The following is a 22,656-nucleotide window of genomic DNA, read 5'->3' on the forward strand; positions in this document are numbered from 1 at the left end:
TTCTACTTTGCCATCTCTCCCCAGGATCTTAATGCAGCAGGACCGCTGCTCTATGCAAGTCAGCTTCATCATCTCCCTGTTTCAGTTCTACACCATTCCAAACAGATAGGCAAAATGCATTTCAGTAGCTAAACCAAAATCCAGGTCCAGCCTCCCCTCACTTCTTCACCCTTCTTTTCTACACCCCCTGCTCGGGTTCAGATTAATTCCAGAATATTACAGTCAGATCTATGAGGCTTAACCAAATTTTAAGCAGCTTGATTTGAATTTTCAGTGCTAGTTGGTTGCAGTGTGCCTAGCTAACTAACCAGGCCGAGAGTGGAGGTAAGAAGATTTCCCGTCCCTAACTTCTTTCTCATGAACAGCTCACCAGGATTCTTCATTATTCAAGTTGAATGTTTGAGCAGTCATCTCTGAGTGCAGCGACAATTTTACTCAGCTACTGACGCAAGTGGATTTCCAGGCACAACCTGGGTACTTTTCAAAGCAAAGCTACCTGGCTGATTTCTCTTTGAAAATTCACTAGAAAGTGCTCTCAGTGGAATTACCCACAGAGATTTGCAATTACAAAGCGATTTGAAAATTGCTTTCCCACTAGTACCTTATAACCCTTTCTATCTGATTATGTCCAGCTATATTTCTTTGTATAGTATGGGGAGTGGCCATGTCCGATCTTGGAGTACCACAAACAGACCTGGTGATCAGGAGATCTATAATGCATATGTATGAGCTAGATTTGCATACAGCGGAGGCAGCGCAGGCAAATTCATCCCATGCATATTCACTGTGGGTAATCCTGTAAACCTGGTGGGCGTGTGGCTCTCGAGGACTGGAGTTGGCCACCTCTGGTATGGTATAATACTGACCTGTCATTCTCAGTTACGCATTACAGTATTGCAGTGGGAAATGTCAATGGACATCTTGTTTACAGACAAATAAGTAAACAGTTACAGAATCATTTAAAGATTGTCATAATTTTTAAAGTTAAAATCCAAATACCTCTCTCAGTGCAGGGGTTCCAGGTATTTGCGATTCCAAAATGATCCAACAGAGGCGAATCGCCGGAAACCCAATCCACACAACAAAAGACTATGTCCGATTTGCACCGCGGAGCAGTTCCTTATGCGCTGGGAGTGAGAGAGAGGAAGCAACAGAAAATGAGCTAGAAATGGGTGGGGAAGTGAGAAAGGGGCCAGAGGATGGAGGTAAAAGCAGTGGAGATCATTTTAAGGAATATCTAGAGCAAATAAAATATAGAGACGGGGGCCTGGGGTGGAACGGGAGAGGTGGTTAAGGAAGTCATTCTTACAAAACACAGCATATGCCTGACCATTCCCTGCAAGCTCCAGAAATAAAATCTGCCTCTTCACTTATCGAATCCCTTGCTTTTGCACAGTTATTGGAGGTGCTATGGGCTGAGCCTTGGAAACAGCAGAATCTTAGGCGGGAGCCCGGGGTGGCTCTCTAAGTTCCAGCCTTTGCAGACAGTGGATCACGATCACTGCATTTTTTATGGGTGGAGGGGTAGGGATGTTGATCACAGCCTGGGAACTAATTCACAGATGTCAACATCTGGATTAGTCCATCTCCAGGCCAAACACTTAAACTAGCACTTTCCTACTTTGGGATATATTAAAGGTCCTGCCTTAAAACCTGCACGATATAAATCTCATGTCCTGTGCTTTACAAGGATGTGTTTGTTTCCCTCCACCAGTTTCCTTGTAAGGATGATGGTGCCTTAGGGTATAGCACCACCTGCTGGATTTGTAGATCATGCTGATTTCTCCATGAGCACCACAGCGTTGTTTCCTTCCATCTCTGCTCTGGTCTTGCTGGAGGTAATTGCATAGTTCCTCCTGTCCTGGACAGGCCTTTGTGAGCACATGGAGAGGTCTAGGTCTCATGGTGTACACAAGGTTGTTGGAGTCCTGTGGTTTGTGTATGGAGGGGAGGGAGGCGTTGGGGATTGGATAGATCTTCAGGACTAGAAGGCCAGCTGAAAAAAGAACAAGAGGCTAATATTCAGCGCTACTTAGCCAGATAAGTTCAGGTTTATTTGGCTAAGAAGTGCCATTCCAAAATTTGGATACATTTAGCAGCCACCACTTATCTGGATAACTTTTTGTCCAGCTAAAAAGTTAAGTGAGGGGCAGGGTGGAGCTACTTTTCCAACTCATGTTATGGTGTTTCGCATGCGAAAAACGCCTTAATGCATGCAAAAAGCACCATAACGCATGGTGCGATGCTAATTTTTAAAAGGGGAGGGAATTTTCACAAATTCCATTTTGGGCATTTTTAGGCTGGGGAAGGGTGAAAGCGAGATGAGATTTGTATAATGTTCTCTCAACCTAACATGATGGAGTCCATCAAGCTAGGTTGAGAGAACATTGTATGAGTTTCCTCACTCCGAAAGACATCAAATCTTGACAAGAGGGCACTGTTTTGTTCGTACGTCTCACTCTGCATGTAAAAGTGGCCCCTAACCCCTACACTACTACCTAAACCTCACCTCGAGTTACTAGGTGGGCCTCCTATAGTAGCATAAATAGCTAACTACTAGAAGGGCCTTGTAGATAGCCTCTCTCTCTTTCTCTCTCCTATGGTTGCAGGTAGGAAAACACAGGTAGGAAAATGCAATTATTGTGGTAATAGTGCAAATAGTGCTATTCAGCTACCTGGTAGCTGAATAGGTTTATCCAGCTAACATGCTCAGCTGAATAGCAACTGAATATGAAGGGGATGAGATTTTAGGCATGATGATCAGTCAGCCAGGGCTAGTGCACTTTGTGACTCTGGGACAATAAAGGCTGCCTTAGGAGGACCACAGGACTGAAACTCCAGCCAAGATCAGAGTTGATGTGAAGTGCCTCAGTTCTCTGTTGGAGGAGGAGTGCTTTATTCTGGGGACTGACCCAGGTGCACAGACAGATGTTGGACAAGTCTAAGCAGGCTGTGGATTTTTTTTTTATGTCTGGGACCTGCTGTTATCTCTACTTTTATTGATCCTGATCATTTAAAAAGGAGCAGCCTCATCTAGACAGAAGTGGAGCCATCTGCCTAAGCTGACTTAGACACATGCAAGAAAACACTGAGAGGTGGAGATCTGCCCTGAAAGTGGATAAAGTGTTTTTCTTTTCAATAATCCGTTCAGGAGTCATTCATACGTTGAAAATAAGAGTGATTACAAAAGTATCACTGAGGCTGATACCCAGTGCGCCAGCGAGGTCATTTTCCCCAGATGTTCAGCAGAACACAACTTGGCTAATCTTAGGACAGGATTTTTTTTCCGACCAGACTTACCCAGCTGTGGTGGATGTCAGCGAGCGCTCACGTTTAGCCACACTCCAGCAGTGCCCCGCTATTGCTTCTTTTTATCCAGCTAAATTTTGTCTTGATATAAAGTTACCCGGACACAGTTAAGATGGAGAGCTGTGGGGGAGAAATTCTCACTGCTTGGTTTTTGGTTTTTTTTTTTTGTCTGGGTAACTCAAAAAGTTATCCAGACAAGGCCTTTGACCTTGGACCTCAAAGTGCCAGAGAGGTCTAGAGGGTTTTACCCATTCTTAGACACGAAAAGACTCAGGAGGTCTGCAGTGAAAGAGGCGTTTGGAATGGAATCTCTGTCACTGATTTATTGATCGTGCAGGCCTTCAGCTCTGGGAGAAAGTTACATTACCTGACACTGCAGGATGCTTAATCTCCACCTCGCTAAGTTATGTGGTGGACAATTGTCATTTTCACTGCACCATTTGGGCTGGTGTATGGCAGGGCATTGCATTGTTCTTGACATTTAATGTTTTGGCACCCTGAGCTCGTTTTGTCCCTCTTCTCCAGCAATGTGGATCTCTCATGGTTATTAATTACTGATTTGTTTTGCTGGCAGGCAAGCAGTGTGCAAATGTTTCAAACAGTTGGTCTGGCTGAAAAACCCCCCAAAAACCCCTCTGCTTTCAGCACGTTCGTTCGGAACATAAGAGAGAGTGTCCATGGGAGCTTCCCAACATGCAGTGCGGCTCCATGTACAGTCCCCCCATTCATCCAGTAACTTACAGTGACCAGAGTTACATGCTGAAACCTGCAAGCTGAACATCTGGTTCATTTGAGCAGACATATTCCATTTACCGGTAATTCATGGAAAAATGAGCAGGTGAATGAACTGTGAACCAACCAGTGCCCGAGCATTTTCTGCTGGTAGTGCTCACACTTTTATTTCATTAGCCTGGGTTTGATGGGTTGAATCATATATTATATCTGTGAGAGAGTTTTTCATAATTCGCTTTATGATTAAATTATGTGGTTATTGTTTAATATGTGTAGGCGGCAGTGCAGTTGCTGTCACAAATCAGTGACGAGGTGTGCAGCAGAATTCAGGGGAATCTGACAGGAGCCACAGCGTACATGACTCTGTTTTGGCCTCTGGAACTGGACTGAGCATCACCGTCTCGTTTTGGAAGGCTCTATAATGTTGTGACCATTCTCCCGAGCCAATCAGTGCAATGACTTTTATGTGACAGAGCCAACAGCAAAGACACAGACACAAATGATCCTTATGTTAATCGAAAGCAAAGCTCCCCCATTCGTTTGCATCATAACTGAATGCCATAGTATAACAAAAAAGCCAATGGGATAGAAACCAGCCCGGGTTCCTGGGAAAGGTAACCAGAGGGAGGACTTTTCACAGACCCTTGTACAGCTATTGTATTTTTCTAGAACTGCGGTTGGGATGTGGCACTGTAGGAGCAGCATTTCATCTAGAGAGATCATAGTGTGCATAGGGTAAAGGCAATTTTAATAAAAAAGGGCAGTAAATCGGAGGCGAATCAAATACAAAGAAAGACACTTAAAAAAGAAAAAAAATCTGCAAAAGTGAATTAGATTAATTGCAAGCCTACATGTACCCAAAGAAGCTGTCGGGTTAAGGACAGTTTTAAGAGAGAGAGAGGACTTGACATCTGATATCGGTCCTTAGGTTTCTGCTAAGAAACAGCAAAATAAAATCACAATTGTTACGCACAGTGCTGTGTGATCTTGCTGTGTTTTTTTTTTTTTCTATTCTTATCCTGAAAAACTCACAGGTTTACAGATGCACCATGCACTGTCATTCTTGTAGGCGTTGGATGAAGTAACTAACTCTGCTGTGCCATATTTTGCCGATGGGGGGGTCAAGCTTTAATCTTTTTGGTTACCCGTTCATGCTGATAGCATGCCTCACTAGTCATCAAGCCAATGGCACGGGTACATCTCAAGGCCATGGGCAGATTTCATTCATCGGAAATCAAGCAAACAAAGATACTGCAAAAATATGACTGGAGATGCCTGCCACAACATGTCTGATCGACCTTCAAAGACAACTAAAGATGTCAAGACTTTGACCATCAAGAGATCAAAGGGAAAGCATTTTGGAAAACACGGATGGAACTTAGTGAGGCTACGTTTTTTGGGGGCAGATCAAAATGAGTTTCTACAATAACAAAAATAACCATTTGGGACACACGGTGGATCCTGTACGATAAGGAAGAAATTATTGCTGACCAATCTGTAGGATTTTTTTTTAATAAGAGACAAGTACAATAATTTTGCCGAAAATTCTGTCCAGACCTGTCTATTTTTCTTGCTCCTACTGTGTGTGCCTCAGTTCTGCAGACATCTTAAGTTATAGTCCTTGGCAGTCAAGGATACTATTGAGGTTTGTGGCATTAGCACTAAGTATTCCTTTCAGAAGTCATTACAAAGAAAGAAACAAAGAATATGACAGACAGTGGGGACCACAAGGTCCATCTGGTCTGCCCAATACATTTAAGGCTGGAACAACAGTGGCAAAATGTCTTCTAGTAAAAACGAACAAAACCTCACAGTGTTTAACTACCTGGACCCATAAGAACGTAAAGAAATGCCATGCTGGGCCAGACCACAGACCACAAAGCTCAGCATCCTGCCTCTCGTAGAATATGTTTTATAAATAAGAGACAAGTACAATTTTGACTTGTCCTAGGATGAAAATTTATTATACCAACAAGACATTTTGTATAAAACAATTGAACTTTTTGGTCAGTAGCAGTAGGGAGGGTACTATCTAGCCGTGCACATAGGGCTAAAGACTGCAGGCTTAACTCAGATTTTCAAAATGGACTTATGTACATAATAGGCATGTGCTGTCTTTTGAAATGAAATAGGAAATGTCAACAACCTTTCCTATTTTGTCCTTGGAAAAAAAAAATAAAGACAAAATATCACTCTTTTTTTTTTTCATTTCATTAGGTACTGCTGCCGTGTAAACAAAAAACAAAACAAAACATGGCAGCCATTTTTAAAAAGCCTCCAGCCTTTCTTCCACCCCCTGTGGGCTCCCCGGACTGGTTGATACTCCCACAATCCCCTGTGGGCTCCCCGGACTGGTTGTTACTCCCACAATCCCCTATGGGCTCCCCGGACTGGTTGATATTCCCACAATCCCCTGTGGGCTCCCCGGACTGGTTGATATTCCCACAATCCCCTGTGGGCTCCCCGGACCGCTTGATACTCCCACAATCCCTTGTGGGCTCCCCAGACTGGTTGATACTCCCACAATCCCCTGTGGGCTCCCCGGACTGGTTGTTACTCCCACAATCCCCTATGGGCTCCCCGGACCGGTTGATATTCCCACAATCCCCTGTGGGCTCCCCGGACCGCTTGATACTCCCACAATCCCCTGTGGGCTCCCCGGACTGGTTGATACTCCCACAATCCCTTGTGGGCTCCCCGGACTGGTTGATACTCCCACAATCCCCTGTGGGCTCCCCAGACTGGTTGATACTCCCACAATCCCCTGTGGGCTCCCCGGACTGGTTGTTACTCCCACAATCCCCTATGGGCTCCCCGGACTGGTTGATATTCCCACAATCCCCTGTGGGCTCCCCGGACCGCTTGATACTCCCACAATCCCCTGTGGGCTCCCCGGACTGGTTGATACTCCCACAATCCCCTGTGGGTTCCCCGGACTGATTGATATTCCTACAATCTCCTGTGGGTTCCCCGGACTGCTTGATATGCCCACAATCCCCTGTGGGCTCCCCGGAGGTTTACCACTGCCATGGGCATGGGGATGCCATCTCACTGGGGCAGGAGGCCCTGGGACTGGCTTGAAAGACAGACTTCCCCTTTTCTGTTGCTGCCGCTTTGATTGTAAGACCGGGGGGGGGGGGGGGGGGGGTGTCTCCAGACTAGCATCATCTACCTTCCCTGAAATCAGCGCTGAAAGGTGTTGTTTTGGCAAACGGTGCTGCAAACCACTGTGAAAAATGGCCCAGCACTCTTCCTTTACTAATGGGCTTTGCAACAGTGAACGCATTCTTTCAAATGCTGCTGTTCTAGGATAAAGTGGGTTCTACACCTCTGATGCCTCGCAGGATAACCCCCCCGGATCCTTTACTGATGCTGCTGGGGCTGAGGGTAGAGAGCGGAAGGTAAAAAGCCAGAGGCGTCTCTCATGCCGTCCGCTCTCTGAGGGGTACCTTGGGCCTCCTGTAGCTGCTTACTGGATAGCGCACCAGTAACCAGGTTCCCCAAACCCTCCTCAGGTGTTAGATGTTTAGTATCCTGGGAGTCTGAAACTCCCTCACATGATCCATCTGAATCGCTTTCTCTAAGAATCTCCTGCAGGCACTGCTCAGGAGGAAATAAGGGGGGGGAAGCACTGGGCCGGTTTTGGCTGCTAGTGACCCCAACACTGCTGATCCCACCTTCCACCAACGCTGCTTTTGTTTCTCTCTGCACCTTAGAAGCAGTAGAGATGGCAGCAGACAGCTGCTGTTCCAGCCTATCGCTGGACTCTGCCCCTATAGCTGGTTTCTTCCTCCTAAAAAAAAAAAAAAAAATCTCTCTTGCTGGAGGGACTCCTGGTTCTGGTGCTGTGATCGTGGGTGCTGCTCGTGCAGGCCCTAGGCCCTCTTCCTCTCCCATTGTTTCCATGTCTACCCTTTGATGCCAGTGGGGTGGTAGAATTTGAAACGGACGTCCTAGTGGCTAGGGGAGTTTAGTGTTACAACGTGCATCTAGTACCAGTCTGGACACGCAATGAGAGCGGGCTAGAGACACAGGCACTTTTTTTTTTTTTTTTTTTTAGAAACAAAGCACACACACGCTGCTATCTGCTGACTATATGTAGACTTATAATTTGGGGAAGACTCACACACCGAGTGCCCTGTTTCCAGACACAGAAAGACGGAGAGCAAAGGCTGCCATGCCTACCGGACAGAATCAACGCAGCACAGCGAAGATCCCTTATCCCTCTCTGCTGTGCGTTGCACATACTCCGAGGTCGATATTCAAAAAGCCATTTAGACAGAAAACTGAAACGATTTAGGCGGCTAGCATGTAGTCGCATAAATTGGAGGCATTCCAGAGGCAGGCGGGAGGCGTTTCCGGGCAGGCCAGAGGTAGCCGCATAACTTATGAGGCTAACGCTGGTCGCACAGTATGGCTGTCCTAAAGTTGGCTCTTTATACTTATCCAGCTAACCTTAAAATAGGTGCGCCACTGAATATCCCCCTTAAGTTAGCCAGATAGCTATATCCGGCTAACTTAGGCCTATATTTTCTAAAACACCGCGGCGTCATGAATCACGCAGTGCAGGGGGGCAGGCCTGCGAAAGCCGGCAGCGATCGCACTTCTGCGGTGCGATCACTACCGGCTTTCACACCCAGTAGCGCCATCAAAGGTGGTGGTATTGGGCGTGAAATGGCTCCTTACCTTTTCGCCATCCATGCTGTCTTCGCAGCGTCCGCCCTGACTCCTCCTCTTCCGGGGCAGACGCCGCCCCCGATTCCGCCCCTTTTCGCGTGCGCTAGCTTTAAAAAATGACCCCCTTAACTAGCCGCTCCATGGCTAAATATCGACCTCCCTGTGTCACTCTTCAGCACTCTTATCCCTTTTGATAATGCAATCCTGTAACAGTCAATAGAGATTACTGTTTCCTATGACACAGTGACACTTGCAAAGAGCAATAACCCACCTTGCTTTCTCCTTCTTTTCTAAATGTGTTTATAAACCATTTCTGTCACTCTGAAAAGCTTCAGAACCACTCTGTCTGAAACAGAAAAATGACTGAACAAATAGTGGGTGCTCAAAGTTAAGTTTTCTTTCAGTTTCAGGTTAAACTGAAGGAGTTAAAAATGGGGAAGTCATGCTGTGTTAGACTGGTTGAAAAAAAAAGCTTCACCTTCATTGGTCCTCCTCCTTTCTTATCCCCCCCCCTCCCCTCCCCCCATTCCTGTCTGGCTTGATGAGAAAAAAATGCATTTTTCTTGCCCTCGTAGGCTGTAATTAGTGACCTTCATTTTCAGTTTTTAATTTTATTTTGCTGGGAATTTCAATATTAAAACAAAAAGAAATCAGCGGAAAACTGAGGCCTGGATTCATCATTCTATCACAGAATGGTGAATCCAGCGAAAACGGGGGGAGCGGGCCTGCGAAAGCCAGCAGCCATCGCACCACCGTGGTGTTTTCGGTGCCGGCTTTCGCACCCACTGGCACCACCGTGAGAGGTGGTGCTATTGGGCGCGCTTCTGGCGACGATAACGTGGCTAACCTTATCGCCACCGAAGACACCGCTGAGTCCGCCTCCTCGCTGCCCCGACTCCGCCCCCGCATGCTACCGCACGCAAAAAAAGGGACTTTTCGCCTGCAATAGCGGCTTATCACACTCGATAAACGTTAGAAAATGACCCCCTAAGTTTGTTATAACACACATTTGCAAAAGCAGTGGAAGAGTCAGTTTTCCACTGATATTTTTTTTGTTCCAACATTGAAATTCCCAGGCACAATAAAATAAAAACTGAAAACGAAGATCCCGAGCTATAATGTATCCAAAAAAGAATGAAACAAAAATTCAGGCATTTCCCAGGCACCATCCTTTGATTTCAGAAACAATGAACCAAACCAAAAGTGGACCCCATTCGTCACGTTTTACCCATTGATCTCAAACAAATGCACTAGCCCAGACTGGAAACTCTGCTTTAGCTTTGCTACTACTTTACAGCCTTTTGTACTTCTTTGATGTAAGTAATAATATTAATTTATGTATGCGCATTTTCCCAGTTACTTAAAGCTCAGAAAAGTTACGAAACTTTATAAAATTCAGGTAAAATCATTCTCTGGTGGTTGGAACGTTTTCTGCCAGTAATTAAATTTAGCAGCTGACAGCAGGCACTGCATTCGTGTTAAAAACTTGTCATTTATTGCACGGTGGCTCTTCTTGGCTGTTCGTGGGAGCACGGAGAGGCAGAGGTCACAGCCCCCTGCCTCAAGAGCAATGAAGTTTATTGGCTGCTTATTAAGGTTTAATTCTATGGTTTTATTCCTACACCCCGCCATCATCCTTGCCCATGGAAGCACGCCAGAAATAGGAGGCAACTAAGTGGAAGCTAAACCAGGATCGTACAAGGACTTGAAGATTCAGCTTGTGAAATTCCATCTCATTATATTTGCACGTTATCACTGATGGATTTCAGCTAACATCACCTGTAGGCGCTGTCGATGCCCGTGCCACCATGGCCCCCTGCCCCGCGGACCTCTGAACCCTTCCGCTACCTTTCTCCCCCCCCCCCCTACCCCTAATCTCAGGGGCTCTGCTCCAGTAAAAGTATCATGAGGCGGCCGTGAACGTGGAGACCAAGTCAGCCTTGTGTTCACAGGCCCTGCAGTGGACCCCACCCCTTCTAGGTTTCCTGCAGGGGATGGCAGGGCCTGTGAGAGCATAGACTTGACTTAATCCCCCTGCTCACTGAAGTCTGATAGTATTGCCACTGGAGTTGATCCCCTGAGGTCCCGGGGAAGGGGGCTGGCAGGAGGGAAGGGTTCAGGCATCCAGGCAAGAACTGGCAACCTGCAGGGAAGGAGGACGGTAGAAACATTACTGATCCAAAATATTGCCATCCTAGGTATAAGCCTAGTAGGCCTGTGCATAAATCCAGGCCTATAGGTTATCCGACGTTGCATCGATACATTCACAAGAGAGCCAGTGTAGGATCAGGACTATTCCAAATACAGACCTGGATGGGGACCTTAGACCTGAGGTTTCCTTCCTGAGAAGATTTCGTGAGTGACTCCAGTTTATTTGCTATTTTGGTTTAGGTTTGCTAACTGGCTCCAGATTTTCAGGTCAGATTGATTCATTCCTGATTTTACCCCATTGCATGCTGGGACTTATTCTGATTTCCCTATTGCATTCCCTAAGAAAAGCCAAGACTATAAGCACCTGCATGCAGGTAAATAAAAGCAGGACTGGATCAATCTGTCCTGAAAATCTGGAGCCAGTTGGTAACCCTAGTTGTGTTAGATAGGTGGGATTTGTGCACTGTGATTTCACTAGTATTAACTGTGTCTGAAGGCCCGGGGAAATACATTTTCCACAGTAGATTGTCTGAAGACCCAGGAGAAATTAGTGAGATAGACAGATTCAGCCATTTTGATCTTAAATTTAAAACAATATTATTTTTCTGGTTCATTTGTGAACTGCATGGGGCAAACACATGGGCTAGCTAAGTAAACTTCCCTTTAATTTGGATCCAAAAAATATCTGCAAGGAGTTAATTAACTTTAAGCATCTTAGTTCAGTTTAGGTCTGATGAGAGCTGAACACATTGACCCCAGGTGGACAAATTTTAAATTACAGCTAATGTTAACTTTATTTAATTTGCAAGTGAAGACCTATTAAAATTTGCAGAAGTGATTTTTTTTTTATGACTGTGTAGGTAGGTAATTGCTATGAGGTATTATTTTGCTGTTTTAATTTTGTTTATATTGCTTGATTGTTTATTATGTGTATGCTTTGTAATCTGCCTAGAACAGGTATGCAGGCAATGGGCAGACCAGGAGTTGCTGGGAATAGATAAAATAAACAAATTCCCCCAGCACCTCTCTTTCTGTCTGCTCCCAGAGCCTGGGGAGAAAATCCCCAGCCTTGCACTGTCTTTCACTTTGCTCCCAGGATCTGGGGAGAGGATCTCCGGCTCCACACACAATCTCTCTCTCTCTCTCTCTCTGACTTTATTTCTTTTCTTTGTCCTAGGGGAATTCCTGGCCCCGCTCCTTCCTTCTCCCTTTCTGTTCCGGGGGACCTGGGGAGAAGATCCCTGAACTTGCATGCACTTTCATTCTCCGGTCCTGCGACCTGGGGAAAGGATGCCAGCCCCCCCTCTCTCTCTCACTCACTTTCTGTTCCTGGAAACCGAGGGGATTCCTGTCTCCATGCTGATCACGTAATACAGGAACCTGAGTGCAGTGTGTGTCAGTAATTTTTACAACAGCTGCAGTAACTGCAGCTGCACACATCTTTTCTTCTAGTCTATGCAATTTCATTTTTTTTTTTTAAAGTTCCTATTTTTCAGCAAAACTTTGATTTTTTATCTTTCAAAAAGCCACCAGAGATATAAGGCCAATATTCCAAGGCATTTAGCCAGATAACTTCCAAATTTTCCAGTACTTGTCCAGCTAACTTCAGCCAGATAAGTCATTATCCAGCTGAAAATTAGCTGAACCAGTAACGGGAATCCACAGGGTGTCCCAAGGCAGGGACAAGTCAGCTGCTGAACTTATTTGGCTAACTCGCAGGCCGACGCAGAAAGCCGCACTTCAAAGCACGTTTTCTGTGCGCAAGGCTCACTACCGATGCAGGAAGGAGCTTTTGCGCACAGGAAATGTGCGCTCCAAAACAGGAGTGATGCTTAGCACCCCCTCGCATCGGAAATCCCATGCAAAGGAGGGCATTAAGCACATTAACGCCGGCTCAGAGATGGAGTTTGTTTCCAGCCCTAATGCGCTGGCACTTAAAACCTCCCCAAAAAGGAGGGAAAAAAATAAAACAGAGGTCAGGAACACAGCCCAAAGTTTCAAAAAAATAGAAAAAAAGTCCACGCAGGGCGATGGCACCAGCCCCCCCATGAACCCGGTCAACCCAAACAGTCCATATCCCCACCATTCCCCTTCCTAAAGAGGACCCCTAAATCGCTGAAGGTGTAGTGCCCCTCCCCTTCCTCCCCCCAGCACCAGGCTCCCCCATTCCCCCCCGCAGTTAACTGCACTTTTTCCTCTATGATCCGTTCCACCCAGCTCGTACCTTAAGTGAACCCCGTACTGTGCCAGGCTCCCAGCCTCTTCCCACACTGCTGGGCCGTACCGCCGTGTAATATAACGGCGGCGGCTGCACCCGAGGCAGGCGGCAAAGTGACACCGCTTCAGCACCATCCCCAGCGTAGCCGACGCTATTTTTTAAACGCCACGAGGCAGGGCGGGCGTGAAGCGGGCATCGTTCCTTCCCTCATGGAAGCGGGCAAGGGGGGGGGGGGGTGGTGGTCGGAGGGGCCCAGCGAGGTCCCAGGTGGAGAAGTCCGGGCCCTGGCTGGCTTTCTTTGTGCTGGGAGGTGGGGGGTTAGAAAGCCTTGGAGGGAGGCCTGTTTTGGTGGTTCTTTTGGAGGCGTGTTTTGGGGATTTTATTTTCGGTTCAGTAAAATTTAACGAAACAAAAAAACAAACAAACAAACAAACCCCTGAAAAATGAACTAAAATGAAAATCTTTTCGTGCATGTCCCTAGTGAACACTGGGTTTGGCGGGCTCATTGAGCACCTGACACATTCAGCTGGTCGCTCTGCTTCATATGTTGTAATTTTTTTTTGCCGCAAGGGAGGGGGGATCTACAGCGAGCTTAGGACTTGTACCGCAGTACCAGGGAGGTACAGAAGCACCACTGTACCCAGCCTCCTCCACATCCCCTAACCTGTGCAAACTGCAACATCCCAAGCCAAAACTCAGACTGGGGTTTCCTATGCAGCTGTGCACGGGACCGGCCACCAAGATGGGTCACCGCTGGCCACCTGTATTTGTTACTACATAAGGACACTTTGGCAGGTGTTTTGTGACCTCTTCATTGCCCCCACTGCCACACATCTATTGGGGATTAAACTGAAGCTCATTGGATGGGTTTAATTGTGAGAACTGACAGATTTTAACAGAACTTGCCGGTAATCCCACGTCGTGTGCCTGCTTCTGTGTGCCAAACTAAAAAAAAAAACCACTGTAAATGTAAGAAGGAAAGAAAAGAGTTAACTCTAAGTAGTCTCTGGTGCATTCAAATTTTTTTTTCATATATTACAGCAGTATTGGTGCACGCTGGCTTTATTTTTCACGGCCCTCCCAGGTTTCTTATCGTCAGCTTATTCTGGTTTTTCTCCAGTTACCGCTGGTTTTAGCATTGTGTACAGGAAACTCCGGTGCCAATCAGTGCCGTTCCCAAGGTGACAGGAAACCCTGGTGGGTCGGAAGTTGATTGTGCTGTCTTTAACGCTCCACCCATCGCATGTTCTTCCTTTCTGGCCGAGGTTAAGACAAATTAATCAGTGGCTGACATCTGGTTGAGCGGGGACATGTCTCTCTGGCTTTTTAAAAAGCAATGTACAAGAACATTGAAAAAAAGAGTCGTCATCATCATATGTACTTCTTCTAAACTAAGACTTATTCCCGAATTTATTTTACAGAACATGTGGTACTATGCCCCTGTTCTTACACTTGATAATATGCTTCTGCAGGATGTTATAAAATAAATATACCATGAAGAACACTGAAGCTATTTGGTCAGCCTGGGACCTGAAATTTTGGTGTCTCTGGCCTAAAGTTCCACCACAGTGAGATTTTTCACAGAAGGTTTGAAGGTTCACAAATAAAAAATGTATTTGTGAACAATTATATTTGTTTTTTTGCGGACAGATTTTTAAATGTGTCATTATTAATCTGTTTTTATTAACAAATATAGAATGGGTAGGAAAATACAGCTACAAGCTCAGTTCCTGGGCTTACTAACAGTATGCACACCTCATGCTTACTCACCTGTTGAAACTGATGTAAATGTCAGAAATTGCACCCGGAGCTGATGTAATTATTACGCTCTGCTATAACACGCTCAGAGGCCAGGGCATGGCGCACGCCACTGTGCTGCGCCCAGTCATACCACAGGCTAGCCGCGTCAGGACCCGGGAAAAGGGTGGCTGGGCAGTAAATGTGGCTCCATCCATCCCCCACCCCCCAGCGTTAGTGCGGGCCCTCGGAGCTCTCCTGTGTGACTGCATTGGACTCTAAGCTCCCTGGCCTCCAGATCACATCTGAATCCGTTCCGCCCAGTCGAGCTTTCCTGTCTGGCTCGGTTTCTTTACTTTGTTCAGCTCGCAGAGAGTCGCTCCCTCATTCGCGAGGCTTTTGGCATGGGGGTGCCATTTCTGCAGACATGCCCTGTTCCTTCCTCTGCTGTTCTGTGCGATATTTCCATGACTGTGTCATTGCTCGGCCTTTGCCAGCCCTGCAGGCCGCTGATGGATTCATTGGAGCCCTCATGGTGGACACGCGCCAGCCTTGGTTCATGTTCCACCAGAACCCGGGCTCACATTAACGCCGCTTACACAAGTTTAAACAGGGAAAGCTCCAGAACGCAGGTGCTCTGCGGAAGATTAATTTCAGCCCCACGGTACCTTGTTTTTCAGAAGAAGATCCATGGGGGTTTGCTTTGGTCTTGCAGCCCCATTCTCATTCTTAGCAGGGTGGGAATGAAACAATTAAAAGTATAGGGGGAAACGGGGATGCCCCAAGATTTCCTAACTCTCTGTACCAACAGCATAGCAGGTTCTCCACGGTCCAACGTGTGCATTGGGTCTCGGGTTGTGCTATTACTATTGTCATTGATTACCTATTGAAGGCAGGCTGCTTCTGTACCAGCGTTCATACTGGACGTGAGGGTCAGAGGTGAAAGCCACGTCTCCACCCAGAATCAAAGGGAAGAAAGCCCTGTCCAAAGCCAGAGGAAGAAACTTATTTATTTATTTATTTATTGGTTTTTATATACCGCCGCTCATCAGAGATATCACGTCGGTGTACATAGAACAAAATCCGCAATTGCGTTTTACATAAAACAGTAAGAAAACAACTGAGAAAACTTTACATTAAAACGGTTAAATGCATTAACTAAAAAAACAATTTATAAAATATAAATAGATATATAGTGATAATATTATGTGGAGTAGTTGTAATATTACAATTTATAAAAGAGTCAAGGGAGAATAATGGAGGGGGCAAAGGAAGGAGAGGGTATGAGTTTAAGTAGGGGGGGAAGAGAGAAAGGTGTAAGAGGAAGAGATTATATACATGTAGGGCTGCAAATTATATGCAGATTATATACATGTAGGGCTGACTTAGCAAAGTCAGCTGCTAACGATGATATCTGAGAAGAATTACCCGCCTGCCTCGCTTGCTGGATCATCTGATAAGCCGGCAGCAAGCTGCTCCCTGGGTGCCTACATCTCGTTTAGAAATGGTGCTGACCTGGGGAAGCCAAAATGGCAATGGAGGTTTGAGCTGCTTCCCCGGCCTCCCTGTTTCATGTTACCTTGCTGTTTTTCCCCCTCCTTAATGGTGGGAAGGGGGGGGGGGGGGATGACATTATCTGCTCCTGGTGGTGGAGATCCTTCGGGTCAGGCCACCATCTGGCGGTCTGCGATCCCGAGGAGAGTGCAGGGAGGCCTCAGTGCCGGCTCCCGTAGAGTCCCGCCCAGAACGCTGGGGTCAGGCTGATGGCTGCTGCAGGTGACCCCCAGGTGCTCCTGGGTAATGTAGTGTCGGGTGCGATGGGGGGGGGGGGGGGGAGCACGTGGACGGTGGAGGACCTTTGCCCTCCTCGCTTTCCTTGACGACTCCTGCCCCCTGCTTGGACTCTGCCCCCCATGGCGTGGCCCTATCCGCTGTTCCAGAAAGCTGCAAGTTGTAAAAGAAGCAAATGTGGCGACTTCTTTTGGGAACCGTTTGGGTCGTGACTGGGAACCCTAACTTGGCGAGTGAGACGGGGACAGGCGAGGAGTTACAGTGGCTTTTCTCACTTTAAAGTTGCTGCCGTGCAGGGACTCCAAGATGATTCACCGCAAACCCGGGCCTCAGCTTTCCCTCTCTACCAGCTGTTGGCCCATGGGAATTATTGAAGAAGCACTTACTAGAAGTCCTGCCCATGCCTTCCACCTTTAAACAAGGTCTGTTAGGAGCTGCATCTACGCTGGATAATTCCCAACTTTCCGTGGGTGGCCTGAAGAGCTGCGATTGCAGAGGCTTCCTCCGCCTTCTTCATTACCTTTCTACTCTGAGGCTCGTTTTTCATCATAAGGATCTCTTGTTTATGGGACAGAAGATAGGGCTGTTTTCAGATTTGTGCCAGCAGACGCAGAATAGAAGATTGTTTCTTCGGATGTGGCAGGAGGTTAAAGATCTGGGGACTGATTTTTTTTTTTTTTTGCATTATCCCTCAAAATGCTAGATATTCCGTATCTTCTGTGAACCTCAAAAAAACTGAGGACTTTCTTGGCTAACAGAATTGTTTCAAACCCTACCCAAACTTCTGGGGATGTAGATGTTTGAGGTAGCATTGGAAATCTCTTAAATAATCTCTCCTTCAGTTGGGTTTGTTTTTTTTCATTTGTATAAAATTACTGCTGTCTTCTTAATTAACGTCCCTGATTTCTGTGTGATTCCCCCCCAACATGCCCCCATTTACATTGTTGAGGGTTTATAAAAAGTGAGCAGATAGGTTTTTACATTTTTTTTTGTTTAATAGTTATCTTTCGTAGCCTTTACTGTTTTTCTGTATTTTTTTCTCTGCAAGGCTCTTCTTTTGAAAATGACAAATAATTGGGGGGGAAAAAAAAAGAAATAATGCTTACCTGACAGTTTGCGGGAGAGCTGGATTAATTTAAGGATGGTGATCTAGAAAAGCATGAATGTGTTAAGGCAGTGAACAGATTACGCAATGATTTAGTGAATTCAGTTAATCCACACTTGTAAACCAGAGCTTTCGTCCTTAAACTATAGGTAAATATGTCCGTGACCGCAGGAGTGCGATCTGGCTTTTACTTACCACTAACCTTCATGTATACAGAATATAGTTCTCTGTGTTTGCTTTGTTAGGCCCGTGATACCATTGTTAGATTTATTTTTTTTTGTTTATTTTATTTTGAGCCACCTATAACGACTTTATTGATTTTGGTGGAATAGAAACCTTTTAAGTAATACATAACTACAGATGCGGCTGTATCATGGACTGAGAGAGCCCCTCTCGGGCAAAGCAGCTGTCGAGCGAAGTGGTCAGCGTTCTGTCCTGGGGTCTCGGCCAGCGGTCATCCTGAAACTACTTTTTTCATTACATTTCCATATATTTTATTTGGCATTTTCACAGGTTTCCCCGCTTCTTGTCAGATATAAAAGCGTTTGAAAGGCTGCATGCAGTACAGGAAAAGCTCTGGCCCCCCGTTTGGGCTTGCCCCGAGCCTTCCTTAAGCCTCAATATCTCTGGAAACTGTCGGGCACGCTAATAAATTGGATTTTAGTAAAGGAGCAGAGAGGCTCGCAGCTTCTCCAGGGTAGAACAGAAACATTTGTGTCCGGTTACATTTCGTTTGTGTGACATTCTTCCTTGGCTAGCAGGAATAGTTAGCACATTAAGGAGTATGAGTTAAGGCACAACTGCACGACATATCCAGTCAGTACTGCAAGCCTAACCTCCTCCTCCTCTCAGTTCAGGGAGGTTTGCATGGGATTCACAGCTGTGTGACGGGAGCGTGCAGTTCAGCCCTTTGGCCTATAGATGGAGCAGTTTTCTTAAACATTTATCAGCTTTATATTGAAGCGGAATATTGCACCAGCCATCCTCTAAAAATTATTTTCTCTAACAAACAGACGTTTATTAATTTGGTTTTATATACCGGTGTTATGGATCAATCACATTGGTTTACATCAATAAATATTACATTTTAAAACATAACATAAAATAACTTACATCAACCTAAAATGCCTTATAAGATACAGCGTCAATAGAATAACCTAATATATATAGTAAAATTACACAGTATGAAACCTAAACTTTTATAGTAAAAATGCAATAAAAAACACTTTAAAATCTTGTAAAATAATCCGTATTCCTTCTCCAACTGCTTGCTTTACCAATTAGATTACATTCCCTTCTTCTCCAAATGCTTGTCTGAAAAGCCATGGTTTGAGTTGCTGTTTTTTAAGTTGAAAAAATGGGTTCCAGTCTTAACTCTGTTGGCATTGGATTCCATAATTTTGGCCCGGAACCCAATGTGGACTAATGTGTTACCTCTGTGCAAGCACAATAATACTGGAAAAAAAAAAAAATTCACAGAGTAACATGCAAATGATTCCCAGCCCTCCATGGAAAGAGGTTCAGCTAGCTTGTTACAGGTGCCATGCAGGCCGTTTGCTGACCCTCTGCAATCTGAGGGCAACCCAGTCTCTAGGCAACTACTGCCCGTACAGTATCCAGACTCCTTCCCCCAAACAGACTTGTTCTTATCTCTCAATACAGTGGCACGAGGAAATTATTTCACCCTGCCTGTGGTTACCGAGCGTGTCTGGTTTTAAGAGACGTTCATGTCCTGTTACAGAAAAGCAGACCACAGAGACTGAAAGACAGAGATGGACTGAACTTGCCCCCAGGTTTACCGATTCTGCGGTGTCGTAGGCCTCAAACACGGCGAGCCGCACACCGCAACAGGTCACGAGCAGCAACCATTCAACTCGCTCGGCGTGCACAGCGTTCCCCAAACTGCAACATGCTTGAGCCACTCTAGTGTTTGGTAAGGTGGCTGATTTAATGGCTTGTGAAATATAGAATCATTTTATATGTGCGCCCGGAGCTGAGATATGCCAAAGCAGCCTGCCAGCTGGGTGAAGCTAAGGGAAAGAGATGGAGTAGATTACTTCCAGATACTCTTCTATTTTGTTCAGAATTTAGGAGGAGGCATGGACCAATAGTTAGATTAATAGGCTTGTAACCACGGAAATCAAACTTCAATTCCTGCTTCTTCCCCTAACACCCCCTGTGACCCTGAGCAAGTTATTTCGTCTCCCATTTGCCTCAGGTACCCATTAGAGCAGGGATGGCCAACTCCGGTCCTCGAGAGCCACAAACAGGCCAGGTTTTCAGGATAACCACAACGAATGTGCATGAGCTAGACCTGCATGCACTGTCTCCACTGTATGCAGATCTATCTTGTGCATATTCGTTGAGGATATTCCGAAAATCTGGCCTGTTTGTGGCTCTCGAGGACCGGAGTTGGCCACCCCTGCACTATAGGCTGTAAGGTCTTTGGGGCAGGGAGTTATCATAACTTATCAGCATTGTAAAGCACTGTATACATCCTGCCAGCACTACAACATTTATAAGGATTATTATAGAATTTGTATTTTAAGATTTCCAAAAACATGAACATACTTCTCACTCTGGATAAATTGACTCTTGTCACTATTAGAGCGTAATTTTCAGTAGTCTGAATAAGGCAGTGGGTGTAAAATTACTGCAGTATTTTATGAACTGTGTGGCGGGAGGTACACAGTTCATAAAATACTGCCTATCTCCATCCAGAAAGTACAAGCCGTTATGTTTCAGTACCTTCACGTATTTGTAATGCAGGAACTTGCTTTCTCGTCCCATAAAAGTAGGCGCATAGATTTTACATGCATAATAATTGCAAAGTATGCACGTCATGGCCCCGAGTTACAGGCAGAGGCGGGTATTATATAAAGAGTATGCGTACTCTGCTTATGCAATTACTCATGTCCGTACTCTACCAGTTCCCCAAGACTTTTCAGCACTTCACCCTGTCTCTTAACCCAGATCTCCCACCCAAAAACTGAGGACAAAAGACAAGTGTGATTTCACTTTCGCCCCTCACTTAAAAGCGTACGGACAAGTTCGGTAACATACGAGCTAGGAAGATGCATGCAGTTCAGTCCCGACAAAAGCCCAGGTATTTTTCAAACACCAGGTACCTGTGGATAACACAGCTACACTAACTGCACTAACCACATCCTCTGGCAACAAATTCCAGAGTTTAATTGTGCATTGAGTGAAAAAGAATGTTCTCCGATTAGTCTTAAATGTGCTACTTGCTAACTTCATGGAATGCCCCCTAGTCCTTCTATTATTTGAAACAGACAATGTTTCATAAGCTGTGCAGCGCTCCCGCCATGCAGTTTACAAAACTGCAACACTAATCTCTGTGCATGTGCAAATGCTGTAGCACAGATGGGATTTACCGTTGGGCACTAAGAGGGTAATTTTACAACTCCCTGCACAGGGCTTAATGTCTGCAGCCACTTTTCACCCACAGACTTTTATCCCACATTTTTCAAGTGAGCCTCATGGACATAAGTTGGGCTTGGAAAATTTGCGGGTTTGCCGGGTCCACACACGGACACCCACGCCCAAAGTTATGCCTGCCCTCCCCCCCGAGCGAGAGTAGGCTTTGTGTAATACCTTTTGAAAACTGAAAGCACGCACACAAATCTTTTCCGTGTCCCAGCGTTTCAACCCCACCCCGGGAACATCTGCTTCAAGTGCGGGTAGAAAGTGCGTGCGAAATCGGGGTCCACATGCAGGAACCCCGCGCTGATTTTCAGAGCACGATTTAAGGGCGTAAAATGCATCGATGATCAACCCCTCAAGGCTTAGTTCAAGTTTTGCGTTGAACGGCAGCGTTGATGTGGACGTTTTGCCACAACATGCTCCGTGTTACATTAAAGTGAACCAATTGGTACAATTTTGCATTTTAATCAGCAGGTTTAAACTGTAGTGCAAAAATCCGCGTTAATGCAGGAAAAAAAAAGACCCACATTACTGCTAACAGGTTAACGCTTGTTAAATGCCACTGAACGTGCGCTGAGCAGTAACGCAGGCTTTTACTGTGCGTTCAGTGAGTGAGTGTGCTTTAAACGCATTGTCCTACAGGGCCCTTTAGATGCCTATAGCCAGGAACACCTTATCTGCAGCACCAGGGCTTCATTATAATTGAAGGTTTGCGTGTTAACAACCAGTTTGGTTGAAGAAATAATCTTCAGGAAAAGAGGGGAGGTTAAATAAGCTTTGCAATTATGAAAAGCCAGTTCCCCGTGGCCATGCAGCAAGTCTTTCTGAGGGTAGCAGAGGAATGTACTGGCAGTGCTTTAGTGAGCAGTGATTAAAAGAGGCAAAGCTGGAAATATTGTGCTGTCAGCTACTTTCCTCCACAGGATGCATCATGATTCCTGCCCCGGTCTGATACTGATTGCTTCAAGCTTAGTGTCAGAACTGTTTCCTCAGTTCAGTCTGACCTGCCGAAGTTTAAATACCTTTGAAAATTACTTAGCACTACCAGTTATGGCTGGTGTGTGTGTGTGCGTGTGCGGTGACACAGCCAGTGTTGCAAAAGAATTGGCTTTATATGGTATCCTCCAAAAGAGGCCGGGAAACAGGATGGAAAGATGAAGCCCGGCCAGTCACTTGTGGCAAGGGTTTACGGGTGATCCACGTCCTGTTGGAGAACTGTTTCGGTTCTGCTTCCACCATCTTAAATCGGCGGAGCTGGAGAAGACTGGAGAATATAGTATTTATAGGTGTAACTTCTCTGATCTGGGCTCTTAAAAGCTTCTGGCAGGAACCCAAGAGTCCTGTCAAAGAAAAGCTTCAGGAATTCATTTATGTTTGAGACTATATATATATATATATATATATATATATATATATATTGTACAGCAAACTGTGTTTTTCCTAGAACCAGAAGCTTAGATCCCAGTATTGAAAGCGCTGAGCATTCAAATTT

General features: G+C 45.7%; 1 protein-coding gene across 1 annotated transcript in view; it reads left to right on the plus strand.

Annotated features, from left to right (window-relative positions):
• The window catches only part of PTPRR (protein tyrosine phosphatase receptor type R), a 168,813-nt gene that overhangs the window by 94,276 nt on the left and 51,881 nt on the right, over positions 1 to 22,656 (plus strand). The window lies entirely within an intron of this gene.

Source organism: Rhinatrema bivittatum, chromosome 4 (assembly GCF_901001135.1).
Source record: "Rhinatrema bivittatum chromosome 4, aRhiBiv1.1, whole genome shotgun sequence".
Taxonomy (NCBI): domain Eukaryota; kingdom Metazoa; phylum Chordata; class Amphibia; order Gymnophiona; family Rhinatrematidae; genus Rhinatrema; species Rhinatrema bivittatum.